Genomic DNA, 15,186 nt, shown 5'->3' on the forward strand with positions numbered 1-15,186 from the left:
TTGGAAGTTGGTTTGTTTGCTCTTTATTTTGTTTGCTCCAATTCATTCTACAAAGTCTTGATTTATTGAATCTTGTTCCCAGACTTGTGAAGAGCAAGTGGAAGGCAACGTTTGCCTCCTAGTCCTTGTATTTGTCTATACATGTACTGCCTGGGGAAAAACTGCACTGGATTGCAAGTCCAGTTGCAATCCAGAGCAGTCAACTCCTCAGGCTTGTGTTATCTCCATTTTCACTTATTCGTTCAGAGTACTTACTCGGTACCAGTCACAGTGTTAGATCGTAGTGATCCCAAGGTAAATGAGTGAATGTGTGAATAAATGAGTTGTGAAAGAAGGGCACACTTGTGTTTTTACCAAAAAAAAAAAAAAAAAAAAAAAAAAAGCTCAATTGGCTAGCAAAAGAAAAAGCCCATAAATCAGAAGCGTGAGACATGGGGTAGTGATGTACCTATTAGTAAGTATCCATTAGGTGTCAGGCTCTGGACCTGGCACTGAGAATAATGCCAGGGTAGCAGGACAGACATGTTCATGGTCCTCTCACAGCTTAAAGCGAAAAAGACAGGGGAAGTAAGAAGCATAAGTTAGATCATGGAGGTCTTATATGCCCAGTTATGAAGCCTAAGCCTTATCAGGCAGTAACTGGGGAACCAATGAAGAATTTTCTACAGAGGAGTGATATGTTCACGTTTGCATTTCAGAAAGATCACAAAAGCAGCAGTGGGTAAGGTAGATTTCAGCAGTGATTGTACAGGCAACAGAATAAAAAGGAGGCTATGGCAATTGATCGGGGAGAAATGATGAGGATCCAACTATAGCAGTGAGGCTGGGAATAGGACACAGAGGGAGAGAATCCAAGGGATATTTAGGAGTTAAAATTGACAGGACCATATGGCTTAGATGAGTGGTGTCATTCCAGTGCTAAGATCCTCTGCACCTGCCTCAGGGTGATCCCAGAAGTTTCAGGCAGAAGCCAGGGAGGGTTCATACCTAGGAGATCAAAAGACATTGAACCCAAAGCACTCAATTGGAACTTCAGCCACAAAACATCCCTATGGATGACTTTGACCATCTTGAAGGGCCACAGGACAGGGTTGGGAACCTGAGATCTGGCCTGTCAAGAAGCAGGTACTTCACTGCGTTATGTTTAAACAGATTATTCAGTTCACTTCGTTCCTTTTGCAAATAAGTCTAGAGTCTGTCCTGCTTCAGAGGAAGTCATAAATTATATCCCCTCAAGTGTGTTTGCTTCTGTCAAATGAATTTGAGGAGCTGATCTTTATCAATATGTTTCTAGGTCCAGCAACTTTGTTTATATGTTTTATTCACTGACTTAGAAGATTCTACTGTAATGTGATATATCATCAAATTCCTGCCCAAAATGAAGTTTGAAAGCTCTGAAATAAAAAATTTTAAATACTAGAGGGACATCATAAAGACAAGTGACTACTGAAATTAAAATTTTCATTCCCAGCTTTTTTCATTTCTTAAAATGCATACTTTTTGATTTGGGTTATGATGGGACATTTGGGGGAGGTTAAGTTTAAAAACTCAGGAAATCAATGCAGCTTTTTAAAGTACAGGAGGTAAATGTAAGCTTCACATTTTTAAAAAAAAATTATTAGCACCTTTAATTATTATTTATTTATTTATTTGGCTGTGTTGGGTCTTCGTTTCTGTGCGAGGGCTTCTTCTAGTTGCGGCAAGCGGGACCACTCTTCATTGCGGTGCGCCGGCCTCTCACTATCGTGGCCTCTCTTGTTACGGAGCGCAGGCTCAGTAGTTGTGGCTCACGGGCCTAGTTGCTCCGCGGCATGTGGGATCTTCCCAGACCAGGGCTCGAACCCATGTCCCCTGCATTAGCAGGCAGACTCTCAACCACTGCGCCACCAGGGAAGCCCAGCTTCACATTTTTAAAACACCACGCAAGTCTTTGATTGATAAGTATAATTTTTAATTGGCTTCATACGATGGAGACTTTAGAGGTATTTATTTAGATATGTTTGTATTTTATTTATTTATTTATTTATTTATTGGCTGCATCTCCCGTGGCTGGCAGGATCTTAGTTCCCCGACCAGGAATTGAACCTGGGCCCCTGGCAGTGGAAGTGTGGAGTCCTAACCACTGGAGTGCAGGGAATTCCAGATATGTTTTTATTTAAATGTCAAGATTTATAGTTTTTTTTTTAACAGAAAAGAGTTTGTTCTCTTAAGTTTACCATTTATTAATTAAAAATTAGTCCATAAATAAATAAATAAAAGCCATGAGACGCTATATATTAAAATAAAATAAAATAAAATAATAAAAATAAAATAAAAATTAGTCCAATTCACTAGATATTTTAACAACAATTCATGCTCATTTTTTGTTTACTTGTAAACAGTCTCACAAAGCCTAAGTTTGGGTGAATTAGGACAAGTAAAGTACTTTTTCCTGAGGATAAATGTAAAAACATAACTGCAAAGACTAAGTGGCAAAGGAGAAGGAAGCTGATTCCCGCTCCAAACTCAGATGAAGTTCAGCAATTGAATGTTTTCACGGGACCCCAGAGAGTGGCTGAGGTGGAGCTGAAGACAAGAGGCTTGGCTGAAAGTCTGTAAAAGAAGCAGACCCCAGGTCTTATCCTCTAGCCTGTCCAAACGGGCGATGCCCCTCGCTAGCACAGCAGAAGGCTGGATGAGGCAGCTGCTGAAAATAGGCAGGTTAAGAAAGGGAGTGCATTTTGAATGGTGAGACCCTGGACCACTTTCTCTGCTTGGCTTCCAGAAGGATGGCAACTGGCTCATGCCATAGGTCATAGATTAGAGCAGTACTTTCTGGGCAAGTGGATTGGAATAAGAAAAAATCCTGCAGGTACTGAGAGTTGAGTCCCCCGGATTGACAAGCCCCATCCAGATAAGGACTGTGACCACTATTTAGGGCACTGCTTCTCAAACTGGGCTGCACATTGGAATCAACTGGTAAGATTTACCAAAAATACTCATGGCCTGTGTCCCGCTCCCAAGGTAATCTGATGTAATTGGTCTGGGGTGCAGCATGGGCTTTGGAAGGTTTTAAAAACACCCCAGGTGGTTCTAATGTATGGCCAAGTTTTAGAACTATTAGTTTAGGGAAGATTTTAAACCTATTTTTCACCTTGCCCAAATTCTGGTTAAACAGCTTTGTATAGCCTACTAGCAAAATATGCCGCAGCGTTCATGGCAGCATTATTCACAAGAGCCAAAAGATGGAAACAACCCAATACCCATTGATGGATGTGAATGGATAAACAAAATGTGGTCTATACATATTATACAATGGCATATTATTCAGCCTTAAAAAGGAATGAAATTCTGATAGATGCTACAATATGCATGGACCCTGAAAGCATCATGCTGAGTGAAATAAGCCGGATACTTCATGATTCCACTTATATGAAATTCCTAGAATAGTCAAATTCATAGAGATGGAAAGGGGAATAGAGCTTACCAGGGACTGAGAGAAGGATGCATTGGGAGTTCCTGTTTAATGGGTATAGGGTTTCAATTTGGAGATGATGAAAAATTCCTGGAAATGGATAGTGGTGATGGTTGTACAACATTGTGAATGTTCTTAATGCCGCTGAATTGTACACTTAAAAATGGCTAAAATGGTAAATTTTATGTTATGTATATTTTAGCACAATAGAAAAATATTTAAACAAACAAACAAGGCCAAATAAGGACTGTGAGACTCTTAAGCAGATTCTGTGACTCAGAGGAAACAGAAACAATACAGGGAACATCTTCTTAAAAGGCAATACAAACCAAAACTATAATTCATATTCTCCAAGCCATAAAGAGAAAATACTGTATCCGTGAATGTAACAGGAAGAGGATCCTATAATAGGAATTAATATTCAGGGAATAATAAAGAGCTCTTAGAAAATAAAACTAGGGTGGCAGAAATCTAGAATAAATTAATAAAATAGTTGAAGATAAATTTAAGGAAAACTCCCAGAAATTAGGACAAAACAACATATAGTTTTTTAAAAAAAACAAGAGAAAAGATTAGAAAATAAGAGGATCAAGTATTTCCTCTAACTAATGAATGTGCAGAAGAAAGGAAAGAGGAAGTGGAATCAAAAATCAAAAAACTAACACAAGAATAGTACAGAATTGAAGGACACTTGTTTCCAGATTCAAAGAGCCCACCAAACACCCAGTAAAACAATAGGGGAAAAACCCACGCAAAGACACATCACTGTGAAATTTCAAAAAATTAGTGATAAATAGAAGATTCTAAAAGCTTCCAAAAAGAAAAAACAGGTCACACGCATGTGATTAGGAATCACAGTGGTAAATGATGCTGGAAACTGGGAAAATATCCAAGCAAACAAAAAACTCTTAGCAATGAAGAGACCATAAATTCAATAGCTGCCATTTCCACACCTCAACAAACACAATTCCAGATTTCTAACTTTGGAGCAACCTGAATTATATTGACAGTTTCCTCAATTTTCACATTCACTTTGTACCAAATGATATATGCTGAAGAAGGGTTATCATTGGATTTGATCAGTGGGTATCACTCTTGCTGGGTCATTTTAGGAGAAAGCTGTAACATCAAAATGTGCAGGATCGCTACGTATTTCTCTGCTCTTTGCATTACTAAGAAGGGGTGGGACATTAAGTGATCCACAATGTGTGACCTTAGTTCATCAACCTAAAGAGTTTTTTTTTTTTTTCTTTAAGCGCCTTGACATAATCCCAAAATGGATACTCATCTTCAACAATATAGCAGGTTTCTCACCAAACACTTTCAGTAGGATTAAAGGATTTCTTTTTAGACTATTTGCCTCTCTAAAGTTATTTCATTTCTAGAGAAATATTCATAGAGAGGCTACTATTTTATTCTAGGAAATGCAAAGAATTTACTTTCTAAAAATTTGAGGCAAACTTTACATACATTGAAATGCCAGACCTTAAGTGTACAATTAATCGGGTGTTTATAAATGTGCACACCTGTGGTATTACCACCTGGATCAAGATATAGGACATTCCCATCATCCCAGAAAGCTCTATTGTGTCCCTCAACAGCCAATCCCTACTCCTTTTCTCCACAAACTTCAACTGATTTCTATTATCATGTATTAGTTTTACCTGTTCTTGAACTTCATGTAATTGGAATCATAGAGGATTTAGTCTTTTGTGCCCTGATGCTTTTGCTCAACATAGTGTTTTGAAACTCATCTGTGTTGTTGTGTTTATCTGTAGTTCATTTTTTTTTTTTTTTTAAAGAACTCAACTTCTCTCTCTTTTTTTTTTTTTTAAACTTTTGGGTTTATGTATGTATTTATTTATGGCTGTGTTGGGTCTTCGTTTCTGTGCGAGGGCTTTCTCTAGTTGCGGCAAGTGGGGGCCACTCTTCATCGCGGTGCGCGGGGCTCTCACTATCGCGGCCTCTCTTGTTGTGGAGCACAGGCTCCAGACGCGGAGGCTCAGCAATTGTGGCTCACGGGCCTAGTTGCTCCGCGGCATGTGGGATCTTCCCAGACCAGGGCTCGAACCCGTGTCCCCTGCATTGGCAGGCAGATTCTCAACCACTGTGCCACCAGGGAAGCCCTGTAGTTCATTTTTGAAATTACAGAATAGGAGTCCATCATATGAATTTACCATCATTTATTTGTTCATCTTCCTGTCAATTGACATTAATTAATATAAATAAAGCTGCTATGATAATTCCTGTTCAAATCTTTTAAATGAAAATATGTTGTCATTTCTTTTGAGTAAATATGCAGGAGTGAAATGGCTGGTTCATAAAGGAGGTTTATGTTAAACTTTAAACGAACTACCACATGGTTTTCCAAAGTAATTGTACCATTTAACAATTCTACCAGCAGCGTATGATAATTCAGCTTTGCTCCACATCCTTGCTAACATTTGGTACTGTACATTAAAAAAAAATTAGCCATTCCACTGATTGCAAAATTTCTCGTTTAGTTTTAATTTACATTTCCCTGATGACTAATAATTTTGAGCCTCTTTTCATGTATATATTAGCCATTCATACGTTTTCTTTTCTGAAGTGACTATTCAAGACTTTGGCAATTTTTTATTGGGTTGTTTGTCTTCTTGTTACTGATTAGCTTGAGTTCTTTATATATTCTGCATACAAGTTCTTTGTCAGATATATGTTTTGCAAATATTTTCTCTTTGTGGCTTGCCTTCTCATATTCTTAACGATGTCATTTGATGAGCAGAGGCTTTAGATTCTGAAAATGTCCTATTTATAAGTTTTTTTCTTTAACAGCTAGTGCTTTTCATGTTCTAAGAAATCTTTGCCTACCACAAGGTCACAAAGATATTCTCCTATGTTTTCTTCTTGAAGCATATTTATAGTTTTAGCTTTTACATGTAGGTCTATTATCCAACACAAATTAATTTTTTTCTGTATATGTAGGAGTTGTGGTTTATTTTCCCCCCAGGTGGATATGTAATGAATTACATTAATTTAAAAAACGTTCATATTAATATTTATTAGCACAATTATAATGATCAGTATTAATATTTAATATTCATTATTAACATATGCTAATATGTTAATATAACAGATTATATACAACAAATATTTAACGTATTACATTCTAGTCACTCATCTAGGTAAGTGGATCATTTTTTTATGAGTTTGAAAGGTTATTTTCTTTTTTTTAATTATTTTTTTAATTGAAGTATAGTTGATTTACAAAGTTCTGTTAGTTTTAGGTGTACAGCAAAGTGATTCAGTTATATATATATATATCTGTTCTTTTTCAGATTGTTTTCCATTATAGGTTATTACAAGATATTGAATATAGTTCCCTGTGCTATACAGTAGGTCCTTGTTGTTTATCTATTTTATATATGTGTGTATCTGTTAATCCCAAACTCCTAATTTCTCTCTCCCCTGCCTTTCCCCTTTGGTAACCATAAGTTTGTTTTCTATGGCTGTGGGTCTATTTCCATTTTGTAAATAAGTTCATTTGTATCATTTTTCTTAGATTCCATATATAAATGATATCATATGATATTTGTCTTTCTCTGTCTTATTTCACTTAGCATGATAATCTCTAGGTCCATCCAGGATTACATTAATTTTTTAAATGTTAAGTCAAAGTTATAAACCCCACTTGAAAATGATGTATTATCCTTTTTATATGTTGCTGGATTCAGTTTAATAATATTTCCATAAGAATTTTTCAATTATGTTCATGAGGGATATTGATCTGAATTTTTTTTTTCTTGTAGTGTTTTGTCAAATTTTCATATTAGGGCTGTGCTAAACTTGGGAAAACAGTTAGGAAGTGTTCCTTCCTCTTATTTCCTGAGAGAATTTGGGTAGACTGATACTATTTTTTCTTTAAATGTTTGATAGCCTTCAACGGTTTAATTATCTAGGCCTAGAGTTTTCTTTGTAGGAAGGTTTTTAATTACAAATTCATCTTCTAAAATAATTATAGGGTTATTCATAATTTTTATTTCATTTTGTATCAGTTTTGGTAAGTTTCTTTCACGGAATTTTTCTCATTTCATCACACTTGTCTAATGTATTGCCTTCCAGTTGTCATAATCTTTCCTTTTATCCTTTGGATGCCTATAGGATGTGTCTTTATTGTGCCTTCACTTTTTTTTTTTAAGACGCTTTCTAAATTGCATTTTTTTTTTAAGTATTTGTTTACTTATTTATTTATGGCTGTGTTGGGTCTTCGTTTCTGTGCGAGGGCTTTCTCTAGTTGTGGCAAGTGGGGGCCACTCTTCATCGCGGTGTGCGGGCCTCTCACTATCGTGTCTGCCTTCACTTTTGAAACACATTTCTGCTGGATATAGAATTCTGGGCTGACGTGTTTTGTTTCATTTTTCTTTTGGATATTTGAAGATGTGATTCTGTCCTCCATTATTTCTGATAAGTCAGAAGTTATGCTTATTATTTTTCCCTCATTTTGTCCAAAGATTTTAAGATTTTCTCTTTATTTTTGAACTATCAACTGTTTGACCATGATGAGCCCAGTTGTGATTTTCTTTGTCTTTATCATTTTTGAGATGCACTGATTTTTTCGAATCTGTCTGTTGATGTTTTTCCACCAGTTTTGGGAAATTTAATAGAGTGGTGATTTTTGTTTTAAGTAGTCAGTTATGTTACTGACTCATTTGTGGATGCTTGGTATTGCACTTTTTTTTTTTTTGGCTGCTCGGCTTGTGGGATCTTAGTTCCCCGACCAGGATTTAACCCAGGCCCCTGCCGTAAAAGCACCGAGTCCTAACCACTGGACCACCAGGGAATTCCCTGGTATTGCACTTTTGAAGATGGATTTGTTTTAGATTTGCCATTAGTTTTAGGGCACATTCTTTGGACCTAGGATATAAACTTTTCTCCCTACGGCCCTTCTAGGGTTTCGATGGAAAGCCCATGGTGTTTGCCAGGTTGGAGAGACTTAACTCCTCATTCTACCTCCCTTGCAGCCGGCAGATGAGATGGTTGCCGTGTTTCTGCAGCTTTTCCAGCTGTTGCTTTAACAGTCTCCTTGGAGTCTCGTCTACACAAGCACAGGTCAGGGGTCAATTTAAAGTGAGTTTGTACCTAGATTTAGGAGGCTTCCTCTCTGTGGCTCCTCTTTTCCAAGGTTCCTCCCTCAATTTCCAGCTGCTCTGGCAGACCCAGACTCCATCCTCTGACAAGCCAGAAACGCTGGGTTCTGCTCCGGTTCTAGCTGCCCCGTGTCGTGTGGACGGGGATGTGTCCTGAGGAGAGAAGCTGTGTAGACGTGGACCACAGCCATTGTGGTTCCCTTCCCTCCAAATTCCCTCCAGTTTCTACTTGACTTTGGTAATTTTTCTAAGGCCTTCAAATAGTTACGCTTTATATTTGTCCAGAGTTTATAACTGCTACCTGAAGGAGAGTTAGTTCAATACAAGCCACTCCACCGTTTCCAGAACTAGAAATTCAAAAATTTACTTTTGAGTGTTGATACTTCAAATATTCCAGCTCAATATTGTATTCTATGACCTTAATATTCCTATTTGTATTTTGAAGGACTGATGTGTAGATGTATAACAGCAAAATGGCAAAATATGTATTCTGAGTCTCAACATAACATCAGGATTGGCAGTGGCTTAATGTAATCATTATTTTGGGGAGTCCCTCCTATACATCCTCATCCTTGTGCTTTCCATAAATTGTTTCGTTCTCAAATAATAAATTTTTCAGTGGTTAAACCTTAATTGAGGACTTCCCTGGTGGTGCAGTGGTTAAGAATCCGCCTGCCAATGCAGGGGACACGGGTTCGAGCCCTGGTCTGGGAAGATCCCACATGCCGCGGAGCAACTAAGCCCATGCACCACAACTATTGAGCCTGCACTCTAGAGCCCGCGAGCCACAAGTACGAGCCCACGCGCCACAACTACTGAAGCCTGCACGCCTAGAGCCCGTGCACCGCAACAAGAGAAGCCACTACAATGAGAAGCCCACGCACGGCAATGAAAGAGTAGCCCCCGCTTGCCACAACTAGAGAAAGCCCGCGGGCAGCAACGAAGACCCAACGCAGCCAAAAAATAAAAAATAAATAAAATCCTTTAAAAAAAAAACCTTAATTGATGTTTCTTCCAATTCTCCTTACAGGATGGAGTGTTGAAAAGAAGTGTGTATATTTTTAAACTACCAGCATATTCCTTATCAAAGATTGGCAGCATATCCTTCAGTACTTGATTCCTATCAAGACAAGGGCTGACCTAGCAGCTTCACGGTTCTTTAAGACTGCATTTCACATTTGAGCTTTTTCTTTCCTAGGAAGATAAGCATTCTCGAAGATGTCATTACACAGCCTTCTCAGAACTTCCAATTGATAATATTTTGTAAGCCTAAAATCAATAGAGAATCTCTGAACTTCTTAGTACTTAAGATCAGCAATAAAATAGTTGAAAGAACAAGAAAGACTTAACACTTGTATATATCCTATTTTCCAAAAAAAAAAATGTTCTATTAAAAATATCTTTCAAAAAGTAACTTTAAAAAAATTGAAGTATAGTTGATTTACAATGTTCTGTTAGTTTCTGGTATACAGCGAAGTGATTCAGATATATATATTCTTTTTCAGATTCTTTTCCATTATAGTTTATTATAAGATATTGAATAAAGTTCCCTGTGCTATACAGTAGGACCTTGTTGCTTATCTAGTTTATATATAGTAGTGTGTGTCTGCTAATCCCAAACTCCTAATTTATCCCTCCCCCCCCCCTTTCCTTTTTGGTAACCTTAAGTTTGTTTTCTATGTCTGTGAGTCTGTTTCTGTTTTCTAAATAAGTCCATTTTTATCATTTGTTTTTGATTCCACATATAAGTGATATCATATGATATTTGTCTTTCTCTGTTGGACTTACTTCTCTAGGTCCATCCATGTCGCTGCAAATGGCATTATTTCATTCTTCAAAAAGTATCTTTGATGTTCCAAACAGAAGGGTTAGTGGGTCAATGATTGCTGCTGTGTTATATTCATGAGTAATTACTAGGTAATGATACTTTATATTTGAATAGCATTTTACAGCCTACCAATTACAAGTTTGATTGTATGCTGACGATTCCCAAACTTGGATCTCCAAATCTGTGCCTCCATCCTGAACTCTAGACTCAGATGCCAACAGCCTACTCAACACTTCACTTAGAAATCTAAGAGTTTGAACTTAACATGTTCAAACTCAGCTCCTAATACTCTCTCCTTGCCCCACTTCCCCAAAGTGCTCCCCCTTCAGCTGTCCCCAACTCAGTTGATATAGATATATCACCACTGCAAATGTCCAATTAAAAAAAGAATAATTCATCCCTTACTCCATTTCTACTTTTTCTAGAGAGGGGTGTGTGTGCCACGTGGCTTGTGGGATCTTAGTTCCCCGACCAGAGATCAAACCCGTGCTCCCTGCAGTGGAAGCATGGAGTCCTAACCACCAGACCGCCAGGGAATTCCCCATTTCTACATTTTAGAATTGATTTCTTACTTAGTTTAGAATTTCCCTTGTAGAACACTTGAAGAGTAAGAGGTAATTTTGGGAGTTCAAATTACATTTATCCATTCTTTGCTGGATTATTTAAAGTAGGCATATTTATATTTTTGAGAACAACTTTTACATTTACAGTCCAAGGAATACTCTAGAAACTCAAGGTTTTGGAATGCCTGATGTTACTAGCCAGCAGCCATTTTTGATTTACAACCTATTACAAATACCTGAGAAATCACCTTGAAATTTTTTTCCTGGCATTCGCACAACTGATACAGGTCGCTGATAACATTTGTTATTCTGTCACCACTTGCTCCGCCCTTCAAGTTCAGCAAATGCTTGGTATAACATTTCCCAGACTCAAGGCAACTTGTCCTCATTAAAGAAATGAATCTCCAGGGTCTCATGACAATCATGCGTATCTCTTCAATATTTTCCACCGGCAGTGCAGAGTGTAGAAGAATATCACTTGCTACCAAATAGTAGCAAAGTAAGAGTTACAGATTACTATGGTGAGGTTACCATGCTAATGAGCAAAGTCTTACATATATTAACTTTGCGTATTATTAGTCTCTTCTTTTCTTCTCCACATAAAATATATTTTAGTTTTTTAATGCATAATCTGGTCTAATCTTAAATTATGCTAATTAAATTTTGTCAAAACAAACCAAGCCTTTAAAGTCTAAGTATTCTAAGCTGTGTTTTATGTTTAGGCAGTTTGTAAGTCTGGCCTGAACTTTTGTCCAGAGGGAATCATGGAAGAATACAAAACAGGAGATGTGTGATGGAATCGATATTGGAAATGTTGGAGTCTTACCATGTATCTTCCTTCTAAGGATGTCCTGAGTCCCATTCTCAGAGGGCTTAGCTCAATTCATGGATTCCAAGATCCATGGAAAAGATTCTATGATAAAAAACCACTTTTGCTTAATCTGATGCGTTTTTCTCCAGTCTTTTCCTGCGTGTCTTAGGTGGGTTGCTTCTAAGCAAACTTCTAGACCACATCCTTTTTTCTGGCTCACTTTCACTCTTAATTATTTTAGATTGTAAAGCACGTTTCCCATATTTCTGTACAAATCCTCCAAATAATTTAGAACCTCTGCCCCTGAATAAGAAGGAGAGATTTCAGTTCCCCTGAGAGGATGGAACTACAGCCCTCATTTCTTCCCAAAAAGGAACTGCCTTCCCCATGTTCATGGTGCATGGAAGGGCTGGGTCCAAATCCCAGCTCCCTCTAAACAGCTGTGGGAGCCCTGGCGGAATCTTTTCTCTGCTTACTATTTTCAGTTATATCTGAAGCCCATGACCCTAAATGCCACACTATACTACAATCCCATCTCTGCTGGAGGTGACTGCAAATATTTCTAGATTTTATCATGTCCCATCTGAGTCTTTTCTTCTAAGCTAAATATCCCTGGTCCCTTTAATCCACCTTTATCAAGTGGGATGGTTAATTTTATGAGGTTACTGGCTAGGCTAAGTTGTTTGGTCAAACATTATTCTAGATGTTTCTGTGAAGGTGTTCACAGATGTGATTCACATTTAAATTGGTCGACTTCAAATAAAAGCAGATTGCCCTCCATCATGTGCTTGGACCTCATGCAGTCGGTTGAAGGTCTTAAGAGGAAAGACAGAGGTTGCCTGAAGAAGAAGCAATTTTGCCTCAAGACTGGAACTAGAAACCCTGCCTGAGTTTCCAGCCTGCTGCCCTGCAGAATTTGGACTCAAGACTGTAACATCACCTCTTGCCAGAATTTCCAGCCTGTGGGCCTGCCTTACAGATTTCTGACTGGTCAGACCCCACAATTGTGAGCCAATTTCTTAAAATCTCTCTCTCTCTCTCTCTCTCTATATATATATATATACTCATCTAGAGATATATCCTATTGGTTCTTGCTAAATTTGGTCCAAGCACCACCAGTCTGATCAAAATCCTATACAAGAAAAAAATGCCTTTAAATAGGACATAAGCGGGACATAAGGTTTTTGATACATAGATAAGGACATTTTTGTCCTAGTGAAAGGCTCTGCTCTGTCATTCCTTTGTGCCTGGGATTTTGCTGTCAAAGGTGGGACCCAGGAGGAAGAATATTTATTTTTTACTTTTTTCTTTTTAATTTATTTTTTGGGTGCGTCAGGTCTTAGTTGCAGCACACGGGATCTTCGTTGTGGCACGTGGGCTTCTCTCCAGTTGTGGCGCGGGTTCCAGGGCACGTGGGCTCTGTAGTTTGTGGCTGGGGGTCTCTAGTTGAGGTGCACGAGCTCAGTAGTTGTCGTGTGTGGGCTTAGTTGCCCCGCGGCTTGCGGGATCTTAGTTCCCCTATCAGGGATCAAACCCATGTCCCCTGCATTGGAAGGTGGATTCTTTACCACTGGACCACCAGCGAAGTCCCTATTTTTTACTTTAAATAGACCTTATTTTTTCGAAGAGTTTTACATTTACAAAATAATGGAGAAAATAGTACAGAGTTCACATATGGCCTGCACCCAGTTTCCCCTATTATTAACATCTAACATTAGTGTTGTATATTTGCTATAATTAATTGATACTTTTTTTTTTTCTTTGCCGTGCCGCGAGGCACATGGGATCTTAGTTCCCAGACTAGGGACCGAACCTGTGTTTTCCACATTGGCAGGAGGATTCTTAACCACTGCACCACCGTGGAAGTCCCTGGGGTGCAGCCTTGATACTAGGATTGTTAAGGCTCCCCAGGTGATTCTGATGTGTAGAGGGATGTTGTGAACCATAGAAAGATAGAGGCAGTGAGAGACCATTTATCATCTTCTTTTGTTGTTTGTAAATTCTATTTCCAGTGGTTTTCTTAGCACAACGTCTCACAGAATATTAGTTAAAATCATTCCATAAGAACCTAAAATTTGAAAAGAATTCTGTTAGCTTCTCCAACAGATGTTCCATAGAAACAATTTGTCAGAGGTTAGGTTCAATACTTTGAAGTTCTTCCAAGTAAGTATATCAAGTCTACTCCAAGACTATGCACTGTTCATGGAGAGGAAAGAATGGTTAGCAAGTGAATAACTTGTGTTTCTGTTCAGTGTCCCGTGGCACTGGTTAAGTCTAACTGGGGACAGTTGATCACAGGTGTCACCTCTCAGCCTGGCCTCACCTCTTTTGCATTATCCTCCTCTGCTCTCAGTAGCTGATATAGTCAGGGGTCTGATTGAAGGCTTGGGCTCAACCCAATCATGAGCTGATCAGAACAAAGTTATGTCAGAAGCTTTGGCTGCTCTAATTTACACCGGCCGCATTTGAAGGCTTTAAATTAGGAATCAAATAGTTATTACTCATAACTCATAGTCATAATTAATATTTCGTATTAGTAATATAACATTTAGGCCCTTGTAAGTTTCCTACTTCCTTTCATTTTCCACAAAACTCTTTTGCTCCCTAATAAGATCAGTTTTTTAGAGCAATAGCTATGACCCAGAGTCTAAATCTTCCTGCGCCTTCTTCAGGTGGCTCAGTTTGCAAGAACTCATCTGTGCTACACAGACACTCTGCCCTGGACCCTGGCTCCTTGGAGGATGACGTAGCTGGGGCCCCCAGCCAACACTTGAGGTATGTGCTGTCTTCACCCCCTTCCCTGGGATCAAGCCCCACAGCCTGGCTCCTGAGCGGTGCCCACTCTCTGGACTCCTCAATACTGGGGTTAAACTTGCAGATGGCCAACGTCACACCTGGGCTTGTTTGCCCCGTAGGCTCCAGCTTTATGCAATCTTGTCATCACCATTTCCCATTTTCAGCTGAGTCAATTATTTTCGGCCCCCTGACCCCTTGCTCTAGGAAACTATTGTTACTGAGTCCAAGCTCATACTGCTTGCTGAGTGACAGGCCAATAAATCAAGGTGTTAGGGCAAGGAAGAGCGACTTTATTCGGAAAGCCAGCAGACAGAGAAGATGGCAGGCTAGTGTCCTAAAGAATCTTACCCAAGTTAGAATTCAGGCTTCTTTTATACTAAAAGGGGAGGGAGTATAGCTGATAGCTGTAAACTTCTTGGGGTCGGCCAGACCCCAGAGGGGATGTGATAGTCCTTTGTTCTAGCAGTTGTCCGGGTAGGTCCATCAATAAACCTCCAACATGACAAATGTTATTCTCTGTTCTGCAACTTTTTATCTTTGTGTGAATGAAAAATGTCATACCTTTAAAGGTCAAGCCTGGGAGGCAGAGCCTTGAGAATGGGCTATCA

This window comes from Balaenoptera musculus, chromosome 11 (genome assembly GCF_009873245.2).
Source record: "Balaenoptera musculus isolate JJ_BM4_2016_0621 chromosome 11, mBalMus1.pri.v3, whole genome shotgun sequence".
Taxonomy (NCBI): Eukaryota; Metazoa; Chordata; class Mammalia; order Artiodactyla; family Balaenopteridae; genus Balaenoptera; species Balaenoptera musculus.